Consider the following 27,936-nt stretch of genomic DNA (forward strand, 5'->3'; position numbering starts at 1 on the left):
CAAAGATATTACACAGTTATTGACTATATTCCCCACATTGTACATTTCTTGCCCATGACTCATTTATTTTGTAACTGGAAGTTTGTACCTATTAAACTCTCCCACCTATTTTTCTCCTCCCCCCATGCCCCTGGTAACCACCTGCTTGTTTTCTGTATCTATAACTCTGGTGAAACACTAATATGGATTAGGCACCTAATAAACATTCATTGAAAGATGGCTCTTGAAAGAATTTTTGAGTTTTCCCAAATGGTAGACTCTGGAAAACCTTCCCAAGGTCTTAGAGGAATGATACTTTAAACCTTAGCGATTGGGACACCTATCCCATTGGCACAATCTGGGAGTGAGAACAGGCTCAATCAGCTGTTGGGACCAGCCTGAGGCCTCCTGCATGTTACGGAGATCAGGAAGTCAAATCATTAAACTGACTATAGGGCTGCTATGTGCAAAGACCCTGTGCTCAGACTCTGCCCCAATTTCCACACATCAAAAACTCCATTTCCAGGGCTTCCCTGGTGGCGTAGTGGTTGAGAGTCCGCCTGCCGATGCAGGGGACGCGGGTTCGTGCCCCGGTCTGGGAAGATCCCACATGCCGCGGAGCGGCTGGGTCTGTGAGCCATGGCCGCTGGGCCTGCGCGTCCGGAGCCTGTGCTCCGCAGCAGGAAAGGCCACAACAGTGAGAGGCCCACGTACCGCAAAAAACAAAAAACAAAAAACAAAACTCCATTTCCATTCCCAGGCTCCTGCCTCTATAGCTCAGCATCCAAGTTCACTGTAGATACATACCAACAACAAGATATCGATGCTGGAGCTGGGAAGTCAGCATGGGGTGGGGCTGGGAGGATGCAGGAGTGGCTCTGGGGCACCACCAAACTCTACCTTTGTGATGCAGAAGGTGAATAAGTGACAAGGCCCTCAGTCCCAATATTAGCTAAACCCCATGACGTAGGGAAATGTACTTGGCTTCTTCATGCCACTTCTCAGGGTGAGAAAACTATCAATAATATTCCCTGATTCAAAGCAGAGATTCTTAACCTGAGATTCACATATAAACCTGTTTGGGTGGGCTAGGAAGACCATGATATTAGGTTGAAACATAGAATCTGCTACTTCTGTATGTCAAAAATTGTCTAATAGAATTCCATGTGGTTCACATTGAGAAAACAAGAAATTATGATTTAGGCAACACTGTTGTCCAGGTAGTATATATTTCAAATATGGGACCAGTGGTTCATTGGCCCATGCTTTCACTCCACAATTAGGTTAAACTCCCAGGAGGCAATACCTGCTAACATTTATCAAGCACTTATGGTACAGTCAAGCAGTTTCACTGATACCATCTTACTTGATTCTGAAGTGGACAGTTACCCTCCCACACTCATCTTAGAATCAACTAACATATATTAGGCATCTTCTAGTTCAGGAATCAGTCAGAAAACTATGGCCCACGGGCCAAATCAGTCTGCAGCCTGTTTTTGTACAGCCTGGAAGCTAAGAATGGGTTTAACATATTTAAAGGGTTGTACACACACACACACACACACACACACACACACACACAGAGAATAATGCATGACAGAGAACATATGTAGTCCACAAAGCCTAAAATATCTACTATCTGGTCCTTCACAGACAGAGTTTGCCAACCCTGTTCTAGATGCCAGGCACCGGGCCAGGTGCTCCTAATATGCTAACCTGGTGTGGTGAGAGTGAGAAAGCCCTTCAGCTTCAGGCATAGATGGCACTGGTGTCGGTGTGGCCATAACAGTCAGCAAAGGGGAAGCAACTTGGAAAGCAAAGGTTCTGGTCCCCTTTCTATTTTTCATACATGCTGTTTAAACTGGGATAAGTTCCCTAAACTCTCTCAGGCCAGCAACTTCTATCAAATAGGGCTACACCCTATGGAATAATTCCATTTTACAGTGAGTCTGTGAGTTCATTAAGGCTGGCCCAGGGACCCAGAAATGAGGACATGTGTTCTAACTTGAGAGGTTTTAAAAATCATGGTGACCCAATTTTTTTTCTTCTTCTTGTAAAGAAGAAGATATTCCTTTAGAAGATATAGCTAGAAGAATATTTAGAAGATACATTTAAGGATAAGTTAAAAATGCTAAAAGGACATGAGACAAGGCACAGGAAGGCAAGGAACTGAGGGAATAGGGAATCTGCATCCAGACAAGAGCTTAAGGTGTGTCATCTCTGTTTTAGGTGACAAATGTAGAATTGCCGTTGTAGGGGAGGGGGGCAGAATATTGTTTTTAAGCAGAAAGTAGTTTTCTATGTTTGAGCATCCAAATGCAAAAAGAAAAATACCAGTACCACAGGCCAAATACAAAGAGGGGAGGAGGGTATCCAATTTTAAAAATGCTCATGGCAATGAAAAACTATAACTTTCAATGTGAACCAATTCATTGAGGCCTTAACATTCATTTGTTGGGAATGGAGGGGCAGTAATATCTGCCATCAGAACCAATTGGGGAGCGGCAGGCTGGAAAGGTCAGCTCTGGCTAGGGATGTGCAACTCCTCGACTTTGTTAAAATGATGGCATTCGACAGAAGTTACATCTGAGGTCAAGTGACCGCAATAACACGGGACAAGGAGCGCTCTCAAATCATTCTCCCGGATGAAAATGACATGAAACTGACATAATATCTGAGGTGAGATGAAACTCAAATCCTCAGCAGCTGAACACTTCACCTACTGATGGGCAGCCTGACCCTCACCAATCTCATAATCATACCCGTGTCAAGAGGGGAGCACAGTCTCCAGTAACAGAAGGCGCTGCTTGGGCATTTTGGGGGAGGCAAGGCTTTGTCTCTGCTTCTGAAATGATGTTGTTAAAAGTTTCAATACTCAGCTTTAAACCTTCCAAATCAATGTCTTATTAGAAAAATTGGATTCCACCTACATGCGTGGAATCTCTTCCCTTATATAATTTTTCTCCACTCTGGGTATTTCTTGGCTAGAATTTTCAGCAATAAAATGTGTGTTTTAGTTCAATGACTACCTTGATGTTATTTAAAGATTCAAGTCAATTGCATTCAAAACGCGAGGATGATCTCTAATCTGGGTTAATCTTCTAGCTTTAAAACTACTTTTGTGTTAGGGGAGGGTGTGGGAGCTGTGGGCAGGGAAGAAGATAATGATAAATTATAACCTCTTTGCCCCCAAATAACGGGTGTGAAAGGAGGGTGTTCTGGAGACTGTTGAATATATTAACCCATGATAAAAGACTTCAGAAAAGGAAGCCTAAACTACATTTGAATTTAAAGCAAGTATTAAGATTAAAAACCCCAAAGGAGAAATATTACATATAGTCAGCTGTTACAAAAAATACTTCATGCTCTATCATCTGCCCTGTAATTGCTCTAGTATGAGGTTCAGTCTCGTAGACTGTATCCCCATCTATCAGTGTGTTTAAAAGAAGTTTTGGTGTGTGTTTGTTTTTTCCCTGAGGAGAGAGAGGTGTGGCTGATTTGCATAAACACAACGGCTCTGACTCCAAAATACACCCTATCTCTTCCCTGCCAATGCATGTGGGCTCCCCCAAAGCCAATAAATACACTTGTCAGCAAGGGGATGAATCAGCATGTATTTAAATCAAAGACAGCCATGAAAGACTGCATTAGTTCTGTTCCTGGGACCTGTCAAACCACAGAAGAGATTAAACATCTGACCCTCTTCATCCCCAACATTGCTCCACAAGAGACATTTCTGTCACTATTCCTGCCACTCGGCTTTCAAAGATGCCACAAAGCCTAGGGCGACCTCTGCTACATTTCAGTGTTGTTTATTGATTTCTGACCCAGTGCTTAATAGTTTTCCCAGTCCCCCTGAATGGCTTTTGTAAGCAATGGGGTTTGTACATCTCACCAATCAATACCTTTTATATTTACAATAAAATTGAAACTGCTTCTGCCGGGGGGCGCAGCCCAGCATTTGTCATCCTTCAGCGAGGGAAAACTATGTCATTATCTGAATTAAAACATTTATTTCTGATTAAGAGAGTGTCCTATCTCATTAATTTTTCCCTTTCCAATAGAATGGGAATAGAAGCCTATTGATTTTTGCACTTTTACACATCTCCACTGCTGGGAAGATAATTGAGAAGTTAGCCAGAATAAATGAAGTTTCAAGTCTAGTGGGCCAGCCAATACCTTCCAAATTCAAGGTGTTTTTATGAAGCTGGATTTTAATTTGTTGGCAGGCTGAAGCAGTGGGACTTATTCGGCTGAGTAAATTGGATTAAGAGTAGAATCAGCTCGAAGCATGTCTTGGGGAATGCTGAGGGCCCAGCTCCCCCTGGACAGCCAGAGACTTGCTTTAGATTTATGCTAAGACAGTTTCCAAATTGCCCTCCTTCAAAACTCCCAACTCACTTCAGGAAGTGTGGATCACTGACCCAAAAGCCTATTAACCATGTTTCCCTTCCTCCTGCCCATCGCCTTAAAAACAACCAAGATCTAATCAGAGGTTGAACTAGACCTTCGGATTGTCAGCACCAATTGATTACACTTTATTAGAATAATGGGACTAAATCCAAGCTTCATTAAAAGGAATTCCCTCTGCTTGAAACCCTTTTTGCTGAAGACCTTTCAATTACAAGCCCTTATGGCACACACAGGGAATCCTGCTCACTTTGATATTTTTCTCATTAGGAATTAACAGTCATTTGTTCTTATTTCCATATGCAAAACCCAAGCCTTGTCGGCTCCTGGAGAGGACAGAAAATGCCCCAGTCTCTAGGGTTAGAAGGAAGCAGGGGATACAGATAATTTAAACCATAGCTATCTTTGTTAATGTCTTAATTTGTTACCTTCTCTGTAATTTATTTGTCACTGGTCCATTGCTTTTAACATTCACATTCACTTCTACATACCTTTAGTCCCTCCAGGAAAAACAGGTTTCATCCTTATATTAAAGGAGAGGGCTTCCCTGGTGGTGCAGTGGTTGAGAGTCCACCTGCCGATGCAGGGGACACGGGTTCGTGCCCCGGTCCGGGAGGATCCCACATGCCGCGGAGCGGCTGGGCCCGTGAGCCATGGCCGCTGAGCCTGCGCGTCCGGAGCCTATGCAACTGGAGAGGCCGCAGCGGTGAGAGGCCCGCGTACCGCAAAAAAAAAAAAGGAGAATAAAAACCAGGTTAAAAGTAAAAATCTTCCAAATTATAGCTAACGATTCTTCAAGGGAAAAAAAATTTACCAAATGCCTTCCCTGGTGACCTGAAAATAGAGATCTGCCGAGATAAGAGCTCATCTAGAAATGGGGTTGAGAATTTGAGTCCATGGTTAGAATGCTGCAGTTTGAGGTGAACACGAAGACCATGCTTCCCTTTAGAAGTAAAACGAAGCATTGAAAATTAAGGAAATTAGTTCTACAGAAAAGACTTCCCAACTGGATTTATGTGACATAGGACAGCCTGAATTTGGTAGGCATGTTCTTTGGTATATATGTGTGTACACATACACACACACAAACACACACCACATACACACACACACACACACACACACACCATACCTGAAGCCAAAAGGAAAAAGAAACAGTCAAGGAAGCACTTCAAGAAGGCTTTAGAGCAAAAAAAAAATCTACACAGCACATTAAAAATGCTGTGGAAGTGAAGAACTTAATTTCTGACAGCATTTTAATGCATGGTCCGAAGTACCAAAGTATGCAAAAGGTTGAATACATTCATCACAAACAGTTCTGTTTTCTCTCTTTACACCAATGAGGAATTACAGGATTACCAATGACCTTCCTCCCAATGAAGCTCCGTAATTATGGTCATTTATTATACAACTGAGATGAATGGATGGGATTTACATAGAATAAAAATATTATTTAACAGCTGCGTTATTGATGTGTGAAGTGTAATTTTAATTTATTTAAATGCTATAAATATATTGTTAATGTATTCTTTTCAAATTAACCTCCTGAACAACACACTGGCAAAACTTCAATTAATATTGTGCTAAAACCTATTTTCTCATGTTGTGTGGAGCTGTGTACGGCTAAAAATATGTACTGCTATGATGCCCCGGCGTACTTTAACAGTGTATTTTACTTTCCTCCTTGATTCATGATTTCAATTTGAAATTGAATTTCGATTGGAATCATTTAGAAAAATATATCTTCCCTTAAAGTGTCCTTATTTAACTTTAAAATTATTTTTACTGTAAATTCCAAATGCAGTAATTTGAGGAAAATTCTACATATGTACGTTCATTTGGCATATCGCAATATTTTTAAATATTTAGAATATTTCCACTGAAATGATAAAATGGGGAAAATATTTAAGCCAACAGCTCTATCTAATTTACGTAACATTTTAGCATAATCTCAACAAGCCTGCAAAGAAACCATTAGCTATATATTATGTTGAATCACTGGGTACCAAAAGCATACTGTATGTCTATATGCAGAGATAGACTTATGTATTTTACTTCTGGGTTTATCTTTTTTGTATTCTGTCCATTTGCCTCTGGCTGTCATTATTCCATGCTCATCGACAGAAGAGTTATAGTTTGCAAAAACCTATCAGGTAGGCTGGACACTAGATAATTGAGGTGATGATCAGCCCCAGCAGAAGACAATTGATAGTGATAGTGTCAGAGGCTGCACCTAACAAGATCTGTACCCTCTGTCTCCTTTAGCCTTTCTCTGGAATGGACCAAATATGGAATAACATGGACGTGGCGGATGAGCATCCCGAGACGGGGTGACATTGCGTAATTCTTCCTGGAACTGCAATAGGATGGGGGTGTCTTTTGACACTGAAGCAGGTTATTAAATAGAAGTGTGCACTATTAGGATATGATCTTGACCCTCAGTACATTTTTATCAAAGTCAAAAAGTATTGGACACCACTGAACAGCCTACCACAGGCACAAGAGGAGAAATGCTTTATTATGGAAATTTATACTACGTTCTTCAAAACAGAAGAATTCAGAAGATATACATTTCTAAATTGATAACAGTTCGTAGGACTCCCAGTCATTAACAACAGTTGTACATTAAGTATGCTCTGGAGTGATATTGTAAACGAGATGATTGACCAACCTTAATAAGAACTTCCTAAATTAAAAATAAAATTTTTAAAATTACATTTGAAAATAAGGATGATTTTAAGTGGCTTTTGTGCTAACATGATTTAACACAGCTTTTCCTAAGAGGCTTTTCAAATCCACTCTCATTAAATGCAGAGATGCCTTGTGGATGAAGGAGATTTTAAGGTATATACCAAACGGTGTAAATGCAGATTTTCTACATAGACTGTAAGATGCCTTCTAGATTTTTGTCAGGCAGCTACCATAGTCTCCGAGGCTGTTTTCCTTATACACTGTTCACCTGTTCTGACCTTTTTTTAAACTGAGGGGCCACCACAATTCTTACAACCCCTACCTTCCCATCAATTTATAAGTCTAAGTACTGCATATTGTAACACTCTAATTGCAGGGACAAAAACTAATGGAGCCCAGTGACAATGGACTTAAGCCCAGAAGGATGAAGAAAGTCCTAGTTTTGCATGGCTATTAAACACCCTATAGTCTATATAAAAATATGCCAAGCTGAGGCTTGATAGTAATAAAATAGTATGGGTAATGCCCTCAATCCTGGCTGAATGAACAATGCCCCCTGACTGGGTAATTGACAAACTACACACTGTAACACACTCTAGAATAGCCCTGCTTTTTCATTATGCTGAACAATAGGTTAACTAGATAACTCTGCACTTGGCAAAATTGCTTTCCACTGACTTCAAACCATCTTCTTTTCTCCTCAAGCTACTGCTCCCTGTGATATTTCAGCATTCTTCTCCCCAGCAGTGCACTTTCAAAGCCAGTTATATGCTAGCTCAGTGGTACTCAGATTCTCCCTGTTTTACCTTTCCCCAGGGTCAATTGCCTTCGGGAGGGAACCAACATAGATTAACAGGAAAGATATACTGCCTGATTCATGGCATTTACAGAGGGCTTCAAATGCACACTGACTCTTCTGGGATTGATGCTGTTTCAATCAGAATCCTGTCTGCAATTAGTAAATAATTCCTAGTTCTGAAAACGGAGTCCTTTTAGACAAAATGCAAGCAAAAGGCATATCTTTAAACCCTTGGGTATGTTGCTCACTTTTTAAAATGCTTATAGATCTGGTCACATTGCCCAGTGGACCAAAGCATTTGGAGTTCATGCAAGAATTTCTGAAGCATCTCTTTTCTGCCTTCCTGTCAGCGTGAGTCAGCATGGCCGGCAATACCTTAAACAAAGCCCTGAGGCCTCCCTGCCAATCCCCGCTGTGCAGCTGGGGAGGTGAGGCCTGTTCACTTAATACAGGATATCGACTGATTTATAACAAAGTGATAGATATAACTATTGTCATTGGAATTACACTGAGTTATAGCGACATAGTCTTCTGTTCTACAAGCCACTCCCCATATGTACCATAACTCAAACCCTGAATGACAATAATGCTATCTATGAAATTTATATTCATGATTATAAATTAATTCTTTTTTTGGCTGGACCACCAGCAGCATCGACTTGTAATTTCCAAACAGCATTTGTGGCATTAACTTGGGAATACTATCCATCAAGTCTGATGACAAACGTGGAAGATGATGGTCTTGCCTGCCTCTGGCTCAAGCGGCCGGTTGTGTTCCAGAGGAGAGAGAATGCTATAACAGAGGAGATGGGGGTGGGCGGCCATCTCTTCTGCAGCCTGCCTCACAAAGAGTGACAATAACAGACTGTGGAGGAGACTTGCCATTTCAAAAAGGGAGGAGGGATTCAGGGTGACTTTTTGCCAAAACCATCTAGATCCTGCTGATAATAGCAACGGCTGCTGTTTATGGGGATGCTGGTACATTCCAAGTATGCTACGTTCATTATCTCAAAGCCTACCTACAATCTAGCAAGGGGTATTATTGTACCCATTTTATAGATGCAAAGACTGAGGAGCAAAGGGGTTGAGTGGCTTACCAGACATCATAGAACTAGTGAGTCAGGATTTGAATCCAGGCCTGTCTAATTTCAAAGAGCTAAGAGTTTCCACAGATATAGGTTTTCAAGATTGGATTTTCCAAGTATGATACAGAGTGACCACCACCACCAACAACAAAAAGCATCTTAGTTTGTTTATAAGAAAAGATAATCATTCTAAATAACTGGGACTAGTTGGACCTCTAATAAATTACCATTTTAACCAGAGTTCAGCAGAAAAGCAGTAACTAGTTTAGGTTCTGGGGTCAGACTGATTTGAATTCAAATCCTGGAGTTGCTACTAACTAGTAAGTCACTTAACCTGGTTAGGGTTTGGTTGCCAGGCTTGTAAAAACATGGGGGTGGGGTAACTTGTAAACACCAAGTCAGAATGCTGGTTTTAAGGACAGTGGAATATGTTCACACAAACTTACATGACAAAAATCAACGTCCCCTGACCGTATATGTGAACTCCTCCACAAACTCTTGCACTTCTTGAAAATTCTGAAATTCCACACTGCCTTTTGCCCTCAAGACCTTGGAGGATCCTATTCAGGGGTGGAGGGCAGGTGGAGGAGAGGGAAAGAAAGGAAGGCTGAACAGGCACAGCAATGCCAATGCCTAAGTTTCCTCATCTGTAAAATGGGAACCATGGTATTTTGCAGTCTGAGAGCTTTTAATCACACCACAGGTCTCCTCTGGAATCTTTCCACCCTCCTCCCCACCCAGCCTTCCTTCAAGATCAGCCTTTATCCCATCAAATAGCTCTCCTGCCTCTCCACCCTCTCTCTAACCTACTACACACACGCTGTCTACCCCAGGCATCAGGGTGGCTGGCTTTCCCATCTCTCCTTTAGACCTCTTACTTCTATTTCATTTTCTCACACACTGATATCATTATTTCCATTTATATAACATGTATAATGTAACATACAATTATTATGGACATAATATGTAATAATATATGCCTTTACAAAATGATAATGTGTAATGTTATATTACATAATAATCTGTATAATAGTTTATACACATTATTTCCACTTACATACTTATTTCATCAGGTCTTAGGTTTGTACTTGCTTCCCTTTCCCACGGCACCTAGTCCAGAGCAGATTTCCAAAAATTAGGTTGATCTGAAGCCTAGCTTCGACCCACAAAGCCAAATAAAAAGTGAGGCCCAATTGTTCCCACTTCCTGTTCCGTTTTAGAATGCCTTATTTTAGCCTTTTCTAGAATTTGTTTAGTTCTTTATTTCAAGACAGCATCTGGCCACATCCCCCCAACACACCAGCCATCAAGCCAAGACATCCAGGATCTTTCCTCAGGTCTAGCCTCTCCCAGCTATGAACTTCCTCTCCTCCTTCTCAGATTTTTGTTTTATCTTATCTTCTGTTTGCTTGGGTTTTTTGTGTTTTTTTTTTCCATTATGAAAGTTTTTCCAGTCCTCATTCATTCATTTATTTGATAAATATTATGTCATTTACCCTCTCAAAACTCTTCATTAACTTTCTATGAGGCTCAGGATATATATAAACCTCTTCATGTGGCCTATGGGCAGGGTGACCTTACAGTTTATCATTCAAACTGGGAACTTCTGAGGGTTAAAGAGGGTGCTATTGATAACTATGCCAGGGTAACAGGTGTCAACCACAACAGTTCTGGGCAAAGTCCTTTAAAAGGCCCTGATGATCTGGCTCTTTCTGGCCCTTCCATTGCCCCTCTTTCTCTCTCTTTTTTTTTTTTTTTTTTCTGTACGCGGGCCTCTCACTGCTGTGGCCTCTCCCGTTGCGGAGCACAGGCTCCAGACGCGCAGGCTTAGAGGCCATGGCTCACGGGCCCAGCCGCTCCACGGCATGTGGGATCTTCCCGGACCAGGGCACGAACCCGTGTCCTCTGCATTGGGAGGCGGACTCTCAACCACTGCGCCACCAGGGAAGCCCGCCCCTCTTTGTCTTGCTCATGCTACCTCTGTCTGCTTTTAGCTCCTCCAGGAGGCCAGCTCTTGCCTTCTCAGGCCCCCTCACGTGCCCTTCCCTCTGCATCTTTTCCCACCTCCCACACCTGGTCCTTCAGGTCCTCCTGATGGTTTTCCTAAACCCCCTGTTCTTGACTCTCATAACCTCCCTTTGCTTCCCTTCATAGCACCTACCCCGGTTCACATCTATGCTTTTATTTCTGTGCTGTCTGTGCTTGGGTGTGTTCATGGCAGCAGGGACATGTAGGTTCTATTCACTTCTGAATACACTCCCTGCACTTGGCACAGGCTTAGGGATGCTCAGTAAGTATTTACTGAGATGCTTGTTTCCATCCATTAATTCAATCAATACAACAAATATTTATTAAGCTCCTACTGTGTGCCAGGCTCTGTGGTAGACACTGGGAATAACAAAATAACAGGCAATTATAAGTTCAGTCTAGAGTGATCAATAGACACACACAAAAAGAGTTCCAAAACAATGTAAACAGGCTATAACTTGGAAGAATACCAGGCTAGGAGCAGGGAGAAGAGAGGGCTTCACCTCTCTGGGTGGGGTCACCCCAGAGCCCAGAGGCTGAGCTCAGTGGGTGGGCTGAGTTCTCAAGGAAAGGGAAGGTAGCATGTGCTATGAGAACGGGGTGTATGGGAGATTTGATGAGGGTACAGGTGGGGTGGGGGACCTGAGAGTTGATGGAGAGGTGATGGGTGATACTCCTCCAGACAGGGAGTGAGGAAGTGCCTGGTCAGCTTCCTACTAAAGGGACGCCCCTGACCCCACTCCCTCACAGTGGACAAGGGGGTGCTCAGGGTCCTGCTTTATTCTTCGCCTCCTTCCTGTCAAGTCCTCCCTGACTCATAGCCAGATGGCCTTCCTTCCCCAGGAGGTAGCTGTTCTTCCAGGTTCCCGCTGGCCCAGGGTCATCTCTCTTAACTCTGGGAGTGGCCCACTCTCTGAGATTCCCTATCTTAGATGCCTTCTTGGAAGCAGACACCTGCCCTCTGGGTTACCTCGTGGGAAGCAGACTTACTCCCTTGCAAGGCTCCCAAACAGGGACATGCATTCACCGGAAAGGTTTCTGAACGGTTCTGAGAGAGCAGGGATGTGGCTGTAAGAGGCTCTGGCGAACACACTTGGACGGCTGCCCCCAGGTAGAAGGCGGCACCTTTCACAGTTATGATCCTGTTAGGGACCGCGGGGCAGGGGCTCTCCTAGGCCACCTTCTCAGAGGGGATTAGGGGGAGTAGAAAGGCGGCGTGAAGCCTGGGCCCCTTTGACTTTGCCGCCTGGGGCCCCGGAGAAGCCTCGGGAATCCCAAGAGCCCCTTCCCTCGGAGAATCCATTTCAACGGTGGCAGAGACTCCTCGGCAAAGATGCTGCGAGCCATCTACAAAACAAAGATCTCCCGGGGGAGGGCGGAGGTCCAAGCCACAGAGGAGAACTAATCCTCCTTTGGTTCACGGAGATGGCCCTTTCTCCTAAAAATCTATGCTCCCGGACCCGGAATGTGCTGGTTAGCGGTGCCACGTGGGACCCCGGGTGTCCTGCGGAGTCTTTATGTTACTGAGGACAACCTAATCTGTTTACCCAGGCTCTGACTCAGAGAGATGCGGGAGGGTGATGGCCTAAATGGGCCCCTTTTTGGCAGGAGGCCATCTTTAAGAATAATAGTAATAACAGCTCCCATTCGATCAAGCACTCGGTGTTACTCACTCCGCAGGGTCATTTACATCTATACTCTCTAGTCCTTAAAATCAAGGCTCACGGCTGGTACACAGAAGGGTCTGAAGCCAAATCCAGGGCCGTCTGACTGACATGCCCTAGCCATTGTGTGACACACCACCCTTTCCCTGAGAAGGACAGGGGAAAGGCTGGGGACAACTTGGTGGCATCATGAGGGGTTACCACCTTCAGTAGACTGTGGACCATAGGTGTTTACCCCAGCTCTGTCCATACACACAGGATGAGCTGATGATGGAAGAACATGGGGCTCGGGTGCAAACTTGGGCAAGTCTAGTGTTAATTGTAAAATCAGGACAATGCCTGCTCGACCTGTCATGGAACTAATATAAAGAGAATTAGTGAGTTTACAAACTGTGTTCCCTAGAACCTAGCTCAAGCTTCAGTGAGCATTAAAAAATCACCTTGTAGGGCTTGTTAAAATGCAGATTCCTTGGCCTCAGCTCAGAGATTCTGAATTAGCTGGTCAGTAAGAGGCTGGGGAATCTGCATTTTACCCAACATCCCTGGTGATTCTGTGACTGATGAGAGAGAGCAGTGGTTGAGAAGCCCTGGCCTGGCCGGGTGGGAACGTCTCTGGGGTGGGTATTTGTGGGCGGGAGGAGAGGGAGTGCACAGGTAGGATCCAAAGTTCCCCCAGCCTGGCTTCACCCAGAACACTGTGCTTTGATCTCTTTCACTTACTGTGTTTTCAAATAAGATTTCATTTGAAGGAGAATTACATGACTTAAACTCTAAAATAAAAAATAAAACAAGATCACGGTGCACTGCTACACGTGAAAATGCTTTGGATAAGTTAAAGGTGCTCTCCAGATATGAGCAATTTTAGTCAGACCTTGGAGATCTGCAACCCTCAGGGAATGAGCCATTCTGGTGAGCCTAATTTTCCCGATGGCATTAAAACTTTTATTAAATGTTAATCGTTTCGTCGGGAATATGTTACACTCTTTCCTGCCTTTTAAAACAGAAAATGAAGGACATGATTTAACCGTTGTTTGAAAACTCAGGACCACCCGTTGGATATGGTGTGGCCATCCCAAATGTTTGTTCTGCCAAGCTTGACAGGGAAAGTAGATCCCTTAGATGCTGCTCTCAGCCTCCCTACACGAGCCAGGGTCTATGCAACATCTCGTCAAAGGCAAAACAGCGTGGTGAAAACAGGAGGCACCAGGGATTCGGGGGTGGGAGGGGTGAGCTCCGGGGTCCCCTCTGCTGCCTATGAGCCATGGGACTCAGAGTAAAATACCTTCACCTGGGCCTCACTTTCTTCATCTGTAAGGTGAGAGGTCAAACCAAGCAATCTTCAGAGTGGCGGTCCGGTCTCTAAGGGGGTGGTTACAAACTCCACTGCCTTCAGGGGCCAAGCAGGTAGGGCTGGTGGAGAACAGGAGAACAATGCCTGCCTAAAGGGGCAGCCAAACAGTGTCAGCAGGCTGGGAATGCAAGTGTGAGGGCCCATGGCTATCAGGTCCTCTCAGTTTTCAAGAAAAGCTGAAAATCTGGATTTTTCTGTGAAATCTTTGGATTTCATAAATGTTGGCCCCTGTGGTGGATGGGGTCGGCTGGCTCACTCGTTTTCCACCCCACTCTCCTTCTGGGAGGCCTCCTGTCCTTCAGACACCAGAATGTGAAACACTACATTTCCCACTTCTTTACGGTTGGGGTTTTGGGGTGTGGATTAGGTTGTGTCAGTAAGATTGAGTCACAGTGGTGAAAGTTAAAGTGAGGCAGAGGCTGTCTTCCGAGTCCCCTCCTGGAGCCCTAGCAGTAAGGGAGTCTGGAAACACAGGTCAAACGGAAGTCATCTGTGGGCACCTTGGCTCTAACACTTGCGAGACAGCCGAGTAGCAGCTGCCAGGGTGGACACCCAGGGGCTGCCCTCAGGGGGTGAAGCAGCTAAATGCCCACCTACACCCACACTTTCTCATCGACCTTCTCCCCACTCCCCTCCCCCACTCCTGAGAGACCCTCGATTATTCACAGACTCTGGAGAATCCAGGTCTCTCGAATTCTCCTCTGGACACAATGCTCGTGCTTCTCCCAGCAAGAGGATTAAGGACATACTCTTCTGGTTTCCAAAGCGGGGGTCGTTACTCTTCAGGCAGGGTCCTGCCAGGATGGTTGGCACGCTGAGCCCTCTGCTTCTTCCCTCCATCTCTTTCAGTGTGTTCCAAAGGGAGTAGCTGGGGGCTTCTAACAAGGGTTCAAGTTTCTAACTCTGTTACCCTTGAGTTGCCCAAACTGGATTTTATCTGCGCAACCAGTGTGTGCACGGGGAAGATCCAGGGACTTTTAAGGACATTGAAGGGCGGCCATTTCACACATCACGATAGCTGTTATTTACCAAGGACCTATTATGTGCCAGACATCATCTCGAATCCTCACAACAAACCTGAGGGGCAGATACTGCTGCCCCCATTTTACAGATGAGGTAACCGAGGCTCGCAGAGGTTTGTGACTTCCCCAGGGTCCCACAGATGATAAGTGGCAGAGCCAGAATTCAGAAACAAACTCTTTTTTCTTTATCCTGATGAGCCAGGGTGGTGGGTTACTCCTGGACACAGCAGATTCTCTTTTAAGGTTGCTCAGACGCCTGGGAGGGCCGGCGAGTGGGTTCGATAATGTGATTCTGCCTCCTAGTGGTCAGGTCGTGGCACGGCTTTTCACAGATGGGGCCAGGAGACCTCTCTCCTGCTGCCGCTGGGGCCCTAGCAGCTGATTATTTCAAGGGTGGGCTTGGCCACTCTGGGACAGTGAGACCTGAGAGCAAGTGAAAGCAGCTGTCTTCCGTTCTCAGGCCTTCTCACCTCTCCCGGCGGCGGGGGTGGGTGGGGGTGGGGGGGGTGGCAGAGACAGCCTGAGGACCTCAGCCCTTACCCGGCCCCATGCAGATAGAACATTGACCCACTGACTCTCCTCCCTTCTGCAGGGCACCTGCTAAACTTTTTACATCTGTTGCTTCAGTTCCCACTCTCTCCCCAGGTGGTGATTACCCGCTATTCCTTATTAATCGGTTCTCCAGATCTTGGCATGAGAAATCATTCCCCAGTTATACTTTGGAAGGTGGTGCTGAGAACATTATAGTTAACCTGATCTGAACAGCTTAATCACCTTGAGACCTTGCTTTTAATAATAATTATGTTATATATATTATATACATAGTTCCTTTTAAACCTTCTAGCAACCTTCTTCCAAGTTAGCACAATTTCCATTATTTTTTTCAATGCAAAAAATAACATTAAGTCTCTCAATAAAAATAGCTGCTTCTGAGACCTTCCTCTGATCACCTGTACTGAGGATTTTGAGCCCCAGACACCTGACACCTTTCTTCCAGGAGCATGTGTATCCCGCACTCTGTCATGCCAATTAGCTAAACAAAAGGTTTGTCTCTCCCTCTCCTGAAAATGCACATTTCCCTGTTCTGAGCATGTGTGTTGTTAGATGCTGTGGGTCTCAGTGGGACCTCTTCCAGCCCCTGGTGACTTTGAGTGGCAGCAACATTCTCTGCTGAGAGTGAAGAGCCCCTGCATGGCCAGGCCACCTGCTACTGTTGCTTCTGTAATGATCTCACAGCACAGAAGTCCTGATTTTTGTTTAAAAAAGTATTCATTCTAGTGGCTCTGTAATAAACCATTAATTTGCATATCCCTTCCCACCTCAAAACCGTATGTTGCTTAAGCCTAGAAAATAAATTAATTTGTGACATTTTTTGACCTTTTATTTAAGAGTATCTCCTGTCTTATTCACTTAAAATGCATTTTTCTCTTCCAAGCCTAGCTAATGCCTACCCTTGCATTCGTGCTCTCCTCAGGTATTGCCTCCTCTGGGAAGCCCTCCCTGACTGCTTGGGATGAGTTACGTCCCTTCCTGCCCTGCCCTCAGTAAGCACAGGGGCTTATTGAGAAACACCAAACAATATAATTAAAGTGGAAGTATATATATGCATCCATGTATAAAATTCAAAAAGAATCAATAAAACTTGAGATAAGTAACTTCTGATGTTAGGGAAAGCTGTAGTTCATATGGGTGAGCAACAGAACCTTAAAGCCATTTAAATGTTTCATTGTACTAATAGTTGCAGCTCCCTTTCTAAAAATCGGCATTTTGATAACACTATCAAGTACCATATTGGTACTTGCCCAAGAGACCACAAATAAATACATGCTTAAATAAAACAAAAGAAATTTAATTAAGTGTATGAACAGTTATACTAAATGATTTCTCCAGGAAGCCAGTGGGAAATTATATCTAACAAATAGCTACAGAATAAGGTCTGTTGTTGAGAAGTTATTAACCTAATCAGATAATCAGATTTCACCACCAACCGTAGCCGTCTGATTTGCCCATGTCAAAGTAAAACCACTGTTAACCCTTCTTAATGAAATCGGAATGGGGAGGAGGAAGGCAGGCAGCTCATTTCAGAACAATATCTTTCTTCATAAATAAGGCTTACAGAGGCTCCCCTGATGGCGCAGTGGTTGAGAATCCGCCTGCCAATGCAGGGAACATGGGTTCGAGCCCTGGTCTGGAAAGATCCCACATGCTGCGGAACAATTAAGCCCATGCACCACAACTACTGAGCCTGCGCTCTAGAGCCCGTGAGCCACAACTACTGAGCCTGCGTGCCACAACTACTGAAGCCTGCACGCCTAGAGCCCGTGCTCCGCAACAAGAGAAGCCATTGCAATGAGAAGCCCGCGCACCGCAATGAAGAGCAGCCCCCGCTCGCCGCAACTAGAGGAAGCCCACACGCAGCAATGAAGGCCCAACACAGCCAAAAATAAATTAATAAATAAATAAATTTATATATATATATATAAATAAGGCTTACAAACATTTTTCTTCCCCTAACTCCAAAGCAAGGCATTACCATTGCTCAGTAAAGATCTGAAACTATTCAGCTTTTTTTTTTTAAAGGATGAAATTGGAAATGAAATTCATAGATGTTTTCTCCTCACTAAAGTCATTGACAAAGGGGGAAATAAACAAATAGGTTTTGCTCTCAAAATTTCGTGAAGCAAATTTGTTCCAAGGCTGAGGTGCTCCTTGCCAGTTTTAAACCCGAAGTGCATTTTTTATAGCCAAGAACTAAAAGCCTGAAACACAGCGATCCACAGGATAATGGAAATGCTGACACAACCTTCACTTCGGCAGCAGGAATGGTGCCACTATAATTTATGGAGAACACATTTTGGTTTTGTCAGGTTTTTAAACATAGACTGTTATAAATCTGAAGGAGGACTGTCTTGTTAAAGCTTCAGATGGCATGTGTTAGTATTGGTTATGCATCATGTCCTGTGTTTGGAACGGCAACTGGAGAACACAGTTTATCCCAATGGGAAGAGAGGACACTGAATCCTGTTTTGTTTTCAAAACAATATTCTCTGATTAAAAGCATCATGGTCATCATCAACACGATTATAACCAGCTAAAGGATCCTAGTAAAGTTGTCCATCCTCAGGCAGACCTCCTTTCCTTCCTTTCTTCACCGACGCGTTCATTATTTGACAGATATTTATTGAGGATATTCACTGTCGTGGCTTGTCTCCTGCAATGGAGATAAAAGGATGACTCTGATGCAGTCTCTGCCCTCTAGGATCTTATATTTTGTGTAAAGAAATATCTTTTTTAAAACACTGTGTGTCTATAGATTGTGTGTGTGTGTGTGTGTGTGTGTGTGTGTGTGTGTGTGCGTGTGTGTGTGTGTGTGTGTGCGTGTGTAGTACTCAAACAACACATCCTTAACCAAAGGGAGACGAGTCTTACTGCCAACTCCCACAGTGGGGAGGGATCCAGCAACAGATGATGAGCACTGCTTTTGTGGGAGTTTTTGGGTGGTTAGTGAGGAACATAAAAGGTTAATCTCAGAGGTCTGGGTGGTGAACGTAGACTCCATTCTCTGGAGTTCTAGAATTGTTTTATTTAGGGGAAGGAGAAGATTACTGGGTTACCCTGAAGACCAATCTGTCTCTTACCCTAATATGCTTTTGCTGTACTTATGATGACTTGTACAGAGCAGTCATTCTGTGGTTCTCTCTGAAAGGAGTTATTCATGTTGATCCTCTTTGCTGTGGAGTTTTCTTTGGGGCAACTGTCATTATTGTAAGACTCAGAATAGGTAGAAACTGTTATAAGCATAGGGATAAAGAGAGCAGACTTGTCTGTCCACGCCATTATTTTCTAAATGTATGGCTTCAAAGCCTCAGAATTTGTACTCTGTGAAAGGGGGCTAAGCCAAGGCCAACCCTATGATGAGTAGGGACATCACAAGAGGAGTAGAGGGAGAAGTACCAGAACACTGCAAAAGGATGCCCCTAAATGTTACATGAACTATGATGTGTGTTCTAGTGGAATACCATGCCACCATAAAAATGATGTTATAAGACCATAATAAAAGCCAACATTTATTGCATACCCACTAAGCTATGTGTGCTTTTTCCATTATTTCATTTGGTTGTCACAATAATCTTTTTTTTAAAATACATCTTTATTGGAGTATTATTGCTTTACAATGTTGCGTTAGTTTCTGCTGTAGAACAAAGTGAATCAGCTATACGTATACATATATCCCCATATCCCCTCCCTCTTGCGCCTCCCTCCCACCCTCCCTATCCCACCCCTCTAGGTGGTCACAAAGCACCGAGCTGATCTCCCTGTGCTATGCAGCAGCTTCCTACTAGCCATCTATTTTAGAGTTGGTAGTGTATATATGTCAATGCTACACTCTCACTACCTCCCACCCTCCCCTTCTCCACCCTCGGGTCCTAAAGTCCATTCTTAATGTCTGCATTTTTATTCCTGCCCTACTACTAGGTTGGGTGTCACAATAATCTTTTGTTAGGTGAGGAAACTGAGCCTTTAAGTGTTGGGCAACTTGCCGTGGGGTGACCATACATTCTGGGACAGTCTCACTTTGTGCCTGATGTCTTGGATTAATTATGAACAGTTTCTCCCTCACTCCCAAATGTGTTCCCATTTGGGTGATGAGTTACCCAGGGTCACACAGCTAGTAGGTGGCAGAATCAGGATTTGGACCCCTACAGGTTGACTCAAACCCACATTCTTAACCACTATGGTATAAATATGTCTGCTACAAAGTTTTTGTGGGGAAAAAAGGAGAGTGCAAAATTGTATGTGCATTTTAATCATAATTGTTTTTAAAGCATTCTGTGCATAGAAAAACTCTGAAAAAAATGCATGAGTGATTAGATATGGATGTAGAGATATAATAGATTTTTAAAATAGTTCTTTCTACTTTACAAGTTTTCTAAATTCTCTTCAATTAGAATGTATGACTTTTATAATGAAAATAATATTTTTTAAATGCAGGCATAAAAAGTAACTCAAGTAGTATTTCATGAATAAGTATTACTTGATATTTTAGATGCTATCAAAAATTAAGTACATTAGGGCTTCCCTGGTGGCGCAGCAGTTGAGAGTCCGCCTGCCGATGCAGGGGACACGGGTTTGTGACCCGGTCCGGGAAGATCCCACATGCCGCGGAGTGGCTGGGCCCGTGAGCCATGGCCGCTGAGCCTGCGCGTCCGGAGCCTGTGCTCCGCAACGGGAGAGGCCACAACAGTGAGAGGCCCACATACCGCAAACAAAAACAAAAATTAAGTACAATAAAGCCAAAAAGAAATGAAGAGGGAGGAGGAGGAAGAGAAGAACAACGAGACAGGAAAAGAGAAAGCCTTTGGACTAAGAGTCGTGAAACCAGAGATAGGAATCTGTAATCACTCCAACTGGCCATGGTGTGGCTTTGACCTTGTTTCCTCAGAAGCTCTCAGAGGCTCAAATTTAAAGGAGAACACAGTGTAATAGTTACAAACACATGTCTTACAGCCATAAAAGACATTTTAGGGTCAATTGGAAAGATTTTAATACAGACTGACTATTAGATGATATTTTTGGAAAGACTGTCACTTAAAAATTTTTTTTTAGCTAGGATGATGGTATTGTTATTGTGAGTTACATGAAAGAATGTCCTTCCTCTTGGGAGATGCATGCTGAAATATTCAGGGAGGAAGTGTCATCATTATCTCCACAACTTATATTGAAATGGTTCAGGAAAATAAATTGTGTGTGTGTGTGTGTGTGTGTGTGTGTGTGTGTGTAAAGAGAAAGAAAGCAAATTGGCAAAATATTAACAAATGCTTCATCTACTTGGAGGAGAGATGGATGTTCACTATACTATACCTGGAAATCTTTTTGTATGTTTGGTAATTTTCAAAATAAAAGTTGGGATGGACTTTTAAAAAAGCTTTTTGAAATATTAAAACAAGAAAACAAACTTGAAAAAGCATGTATTAAAATCATAATGAAAGAATCCAGGTTTTAAAGTCAGAAATTTCAATAGCAGTTAAATGGCTTAAGTGCATTATAACCCTGAGCAAGCCTTTCTAAGCTTCAGTTTCTTCATCTGTAAAATGGTGATGATAATACCAACCTTACAGGTTTTTGCACAGGGGTAAAAGATTATGTGTGTAAAGCATTTACTACTGTGCCTGTCCACAGTTCATATGAGTAAAAACTAATCTACAAGTGACACAAAGAGGAGCCTCATGAAGAGCTGTGGGCCTTTGAGGAATTCAAAACAAAGGAAGTCTTTCCTTTTATAGCTCCATTTTCCACATAAATACCACTGAGCTTGACATTATATGGAAAGTTCTAACTCAGAAATTTGAATAAGGTGGAATCACGGAATCATGTGGGCTAACAGTCTTCGTTGGCGCTGACCAAATCTACTCAGCCACTAGTGGATTTTATTGCAGTTGTGTTTGTCTGCTTGGCTGCTTTGTTGTGTTTTATTGTAGCCTCTTTTCTCGACCTCTGACCTAGGGTTCAAGTGAAGGGCAAAGGAGCTCAGGTTCAACCCATACACGTGGCTCCACTGGGCACCCCAGGGTAGTCAGAGCCCTCACAAGTGGAGGATAATTCGGGATGTCTTACATCAGTATCCTAACAAGACAAAACAACAAGATTCAAGTTAAGTAGTACTGGTGATGATTATAATACTAAAAAGTAAAGCTTCAATATTTTACTCAAACACACATTTATTGAGTGCTTATTATGTATGCTTATAATGTGCTGAAGATGCAGAAATGAATAAAAGTCCTTGCTCATAATTTGGTGGTGGTGGAGATTGACATGTACATAATTTATGATAATGATATATTTGCTCAGCATTTTATAGTTTACAGACCATTTTCCCTATATTGCTTTACCCAGCTACCTCTGTAGCATCCATGTTAGCAAAGTGTCTTCTCGTTGACTCCCTTATTTTATCTTCACAAGGTGATGCCATGATACACATACTGGGTGGCTAAAGCTTCAGTTTAGGTCATCTGTATCATGACATATCAGCGCCTCAACCCTTATTTAACCTAAGCCAGGACATGCACGTCTCACTCATCTTTGTATTTTAATTCTCTGCAAGGAGCCCAGAAGGTAGTAGCTACTCAATTAATGCTTGTTGAAGGAAGGCAGAGAGGGAGGAAGGGTGGGAAAGAGGGAGGAGGAGAAGGAGGAAGGAAGGAAGGAAGGGGAGTCATTTAAACTCTAAGAATTTGTCAGGCCCCTACCACGTACCTAACATGTGCTAAGCACTAGTGAAAATGCAAAAGAAGCTTAAGAGATGAAGTCCCTGTCCACAAAGACTTTTAGGCCTATGTCATCAAAATAATTTAAAGACAGTAAATACAACTTACTTTTAAGTAAGAAAAAAAAAATCTAAAGAAAAATGATTGCCCCAGGATGTGCACCTGATGACAAATCAAAGAAAAGTTGTAAGGAAACACAGTGTATTTGCAATTTAATTTATTGCAAGTTCATGAGAGTGACTTCTCTCTTGATCTGTAACATTGCCAAATTAAACTAAGGTTCAGTTGGCAAAGTTTGCACCAAATAAAAATTCCAATGAAAAATCTCAGTGAACTGAAAATCCCCTTTAAACAGGAGCTCCAATGTCAGCATTACAATTTTACTTACATATTCAACAGCTGTCTCTCTTCATTCTTTGACAAATAATAAACTAGCATCTCTTTTAAATATACAGGTATTGAGTTATATATGCATAAATTAACCTCACTCATGTAAAGAAAAAAAATCTATTTAAATCTTCATTTATCTTTTATTGGCTTTCCCACTTGTCATAAACAGTTTGTAACCAGAGATATATCATCATACTAAACAGCATGTAAAACCTCTCACTCAATAATCCAACTGATATCCAGGTAATATATCCAGTGGCAACAGTTCTCAAATGGGCCATTTTATAACCTAGGCAAAGGTTAATCATCCTTAGCTTCCTAAGTGTGATCTTAACCGAACTCCAGCTGCACAGCAGTGACTTTCAAACAACATCCTGTTTTATGGTTAGTTAATTATTCTTTACTAACATTAATGCATCCCATAACAGGGACCATCAAACGGTATGCTGAAAGAGAGGTCTATTATCTTTATTGTTGTTGGATTTTTTTCCACACTTAAAACTTTTGTTTACAGCAGTCCTGTTGAACACTTAAATTTTATCTGTCCTTTACTGTGTTCATTTAGCTATGCCCTGCCCTTAATTTCCAAATGGATTAAGATAAGCCTCTAAAATATCTGTACAATGTAAGCAAATTTACTAAAGAAGTTAGGAAATTAAAGTAAAGAGAAATTAGGGGTAAAAAGTGAGATCCTAGAGTGAACTTAGTGCCCTAAATGCCCTCTATTTATTGAAGTTAAACCACAAATTTGGCTCTGAACTTTCTAGCAACCAATACAATCAGGGAAATATCATTCATTCATTCATTCATTCTCTTATATGATAACTACTTATTTCACACATTAGATGAAAGGCATTTTGTTGGACATTGATTATAGAGTACAGGATAAAAAGAGACTCAAATTTTCCCCTTGGAGATCTTGCCATCCAGTTACATAGACAAATTTTAACAGATATATAGTTATAAATTATGAAAATTTTATAAAGGAACAATAGTGTTCTAAGAGAGCAAGTATTAGGGAAGATCAAACTTTAGATTGGGGAAAGTGAAATTTAACCTGAGTTCTCCCTGAGTTGCCCCCTGGTTTCTATTCTTTCTTAATAACAGAACTTTAATCTTTAGCTAGGCATATTGCTGTCCCAATAAAACATTACATTTTCCAGCCTCCCTTGAAGCTGAAGATGATCATATGACTAAGTTCTGGCCAAAAAATGTAAATTGAAATTCCGGGTGGGCTTCTGGAAATGGCTTCAAGACGGTGCCTTAGCTGGGAGAAGCATCCTTTTGTGGCCCCCCACTTCCTCCTACTAATGGCCTATGATGGCTGAAGCTCCGGTGGCCATTTTGGACCATGACGTGGTCTTGAAGATGAAAGGCATGTACTGAGGATAGCAGAGAAGAAACAGGGGAATCTAGATGACACTCTGGAGATGAACCCTAGACTCCCTATCCCTGTCTTCTACGTAAGAGAGATATATTTCTTGTCTAACCCACTGTTCTTTGAGTTTCACTATTTTATGTAGCTGAACATAAACACAACTGATTCCATAGCGAAGAGAGTCAGGCAAAGGGTTGAGAAAGGAGGATTCCAATTAGCAGCCATGAAGTTGGAAAGGCCTTGGTTTACTTCCGGGACTGAAAGAAGATCAGTGTAGATAAAGCCGAACTAGTGACTATACATGACGAGGCAAAGAGATGGGCAAGCGCAGATCCCTCAGGCTCTGGGTTAGAATTCATTCCAAGTGCCACAAGAGGCATTAACATGAGGTCAGTGGTTTCCCAACCTTTATGTTGGCTCCTAAGTCCCTTCTTCAAATAAAATCACAAATGCAGAAAACAGATAAATGCAGAGCTGCTCTGGGTAGAAGCTGGAATCCAGGCCTCAGAGCCCATTCCCTCTCCTCCCTTTCCTCTCACTCCCAACTTCATAGCAGCTCCTGGAGCAGACTAGAAGACGCCTAAAATACAGTGTAAGAAACATAGAATTATGTGATTCATAGAATCCTTAAGGTAAACCAGGCACTCAGGAGAAACCAAGTCTTCCTAGTACTGAGACCAGAGAGAAATTTCTCCTGTGGGTCTTCACAGAGAGAAGTTGGTAATGGCTTGTTGGCCAAGGCTTCACGCCAAAACAATTCAGAGAAAGCAATTTTAAGGGTCAGGGAGAAGATAGCAGGGGTTGGAACAATGTAAAACAAGGCCACCCAGATATTTTGCCCTCCTGTGGGCTGGCTTAATCCAGGATAGCTTCGGCCTGGTCCTGGGATGCCTTTTCTCTCTCCCCACCCAGTAGGCCTCTATCAAGCTCAGTCTCAGTGGCAGTCAGGACAGCTGCCTGCAAGCCCCCTCTGGCGCTGTCAACAGGGGCTTCTCATGGGGGGGGCACCTCCCCCCTCCAAAGATTTCCATCACACACTTGTTAGGCCTGCAAATAAATTGGCAATGCAGCTGAATTTAATCTTTTGATTTCCCCTTGAGAACCAATTTCTCCAAGCTATTCCCATGTAGACAAAAAGATTTTGTCCCACTAAACCTGTTTATTGACCAAAACTGTCTCCTGTGCTCTGACCGCTGACCTTATTTGAATATTCAAATCTATTACAGATTGCAAGTTCAAATGATCTGGGTGCCCTCTGGAAGACCTGTTTTCATAGTGAGCTGATTACGAATGACAATATTATAAGGGCTTTGAGATTCTACAAACAATTTGCACCCTGGATTTACAAACCTAATATATTCAGAAGTGTGAATGCTGCTGACACTATTTTTTTTTCTTGCAAGGAAAAGTTGGCTATCCATATGTAAAGGCTGCCACTTCTGCTGGTCTACAGACGTCCCCCCTCACCACACTCTTTATAACCCCTTTACTGGAATCTGCAAACAGTTCTGCACTGTAGAGAAAACATTTTACATTCTGGGGGTTCTGGGCCTTCCTCACCCACCCCCAGTCATGTGATGGAAGTAAATGAGTCAAAAATATAGACTCTAGGACTTACATTAGCGCTGTCCTAGGCAAGCCACTTAATTCCTCTTTATCTAACCCTTCTCAGCAACCGAGGAGGATAAAATAATTCTACACCCATCTTACAAAATTGATGTTTGGATGGAATTAATTAATTGATGATAAAGTTTTAAAAAGTCAAAAGGAGAACTTACAAGCTGTTTTTATTAAACAGACATGTTTTAAACAATGTAGGGCTTCCCTGGTGGCGCAGTGGTTGAGAGTCCGCCTGCCGATGCAGGGGATGTGGGTTCGTGCCCCGGTCTGGGAAGATCCCACATGCTGCGGAGCGGCTGGGCCCGTGAGCCATGGCCGCTGAGCCTGCGCGTCTGGAGCCTGTGCTCCGCAACGGGAGAGGCCACAGCAGTGAGAGGATGGCGTACCACAAAACAAACAAAAAAAAACCAATGTAAATACTCCCAAGAATAATGTTAATAATATTAAGCCCTAACAATTACTGAGTATTACATATGTCAGGCCCTATATAAGTGTCTTAAGTGCACTGTTTCATTGAATCTACAGAACAACTCAATGAGGTGAGTGCTGTTATTATACCCATTTCACAGTTAAGGAAAACTGAGGTTCAGAGGACTGTGTAACTTGCCTGAGGTCATACAGCAGGAAACTAAAACTGATCATCACTATACTCTATAGAATTTGCAAATTTTATTGAATTTTCAGCCTCTCCCTTAAAAATACGAAAGAAGAAGTGATGTGATCAGCTAATTGACAGCAATCCCCTCATACGTGTTCAACTCCTCAGTTTACTGACCATAGCTGAAACAGGCTTGGTTCTCCCATTTGCTCAGTGGGAGAGAGCTTGCTTATTTGTAGAGAATCTTGTTCTTGTCTAAGGAGTAGCATGTCAGGCAGAACCTGTTCATTTAGTCATTATTTTTCTAATTTTTGGCAATTATCGTGACCTGGAAAGCTAGCTAACATAAGTTAAAAGAATTTGGTTAAAGGGAACCTCTGATCTCACACGTTATTAATACAGTTGGCAGTAGAGAGCATAACATCTTTTTTCCCACATACCTGTTGTTCCAACCAGTAGAAGGAACTTTTTGTCTCTGTTCTTGCTCTGATAAAATGAAGTACAACCGTTCCAAATCAGCTGGTAAAGTACAATCTTTCTGAAAGAAATGGCCTGTCCAAGCAACTAATATTCCAGAATTTCAGAGTTGAAAACTCACTACATGTAATTTATAGCCTAAATTTACTGAATGCCCTTCCAAGACAGCCTATTTAATCAAAGTTAACTGGTGAAAATTATGAAGCCTCTTAATTGAGCTCTCCTATGGTGGGCTTTCAAAACGGCAGTGCAAGCACCACAGAAAATAACAAAATGAATAGACTACACTTTTCTCTAGTTCCATTTTCAAATACGACATCTGGAATGAAGAGTTTAGATCTCTAGGTGGTGATCTTCATGCATAGTATAGTGTTTGTCCTGAATTTCATTGCTTTGAAAAAAAGATATGAAAAGTCTTGATTTAGTTGGCATTTAATGTGATTTTTATATAACTTCTGTGATATAATCAGTTGCAATGGGAATCAGTGGGGAAACTTAAAGAGCAGTAAAACCTTCAGCTATTGTTCTTTCTGTGCTCTGATTGGCTCACTCGGTATACAAAGCTGGAAAATCCCAGTTCACATACACCTACTCTATTTGTAGACACCCATAATGATTGAGTGTGGTCCAGCACCATCCTCTCTCCTCAGCCAGCCAGACAGGATGCAGGGAAGACAATAGGTATGTTGGAACAGCAACAAAGAATGTGTTGCTGTAAATCATGTTCCATTTCTGCATAGCTGGGAATAGTAATGCACAAGCCATAGGCAAATATATTAATGTCTCCTGCTCTCCATAAAGGAAAAGTCATGCACAACACACTCTTGATTGTTATTCCAAGATAGCCTTTTCTAGTATTCGATTCTTTGTTTTATTTTTTTTTAAAAAGCAAAATGTATATTTTACTATTATTTAAAAGTATTTCTCCCCCTTTCGTTTGGGTCCATAATCATTTCTTTCCAGTAGATAAACACACTGTCTTTCCCACACACTGACTAGTGATGTGTTTAGAACTCAGGGGTATTAGACTTCTGGAGCCCTTAATGATATCAGAAAGAAGATATCATATCAATGACCAGGTACTTCCCTACACCTAGTCAATTTGAATTTGGAAAATTATTAGAACTGTGTGGAAACATAAAATGGAATACGCTCGCAATACATTACATTTACATGTTT

This window comes from Lagenorhynchus albirostris, chromosome 2 (assembly GCF_949774975.1).
Source record: "Lagenorhynchus albirostris chromosome 2, mLagAlb1.1, whole genome shotgun sequence".
In the NCBI taxonomy this organism is placed as follows: domain Eukaryota; kingdom Metazoa; phylum Chordata; class Mammalia; order Artiodactyla; family Delphinidae; genus Lagenorhynchus; species Lagenorhynchus albirostris.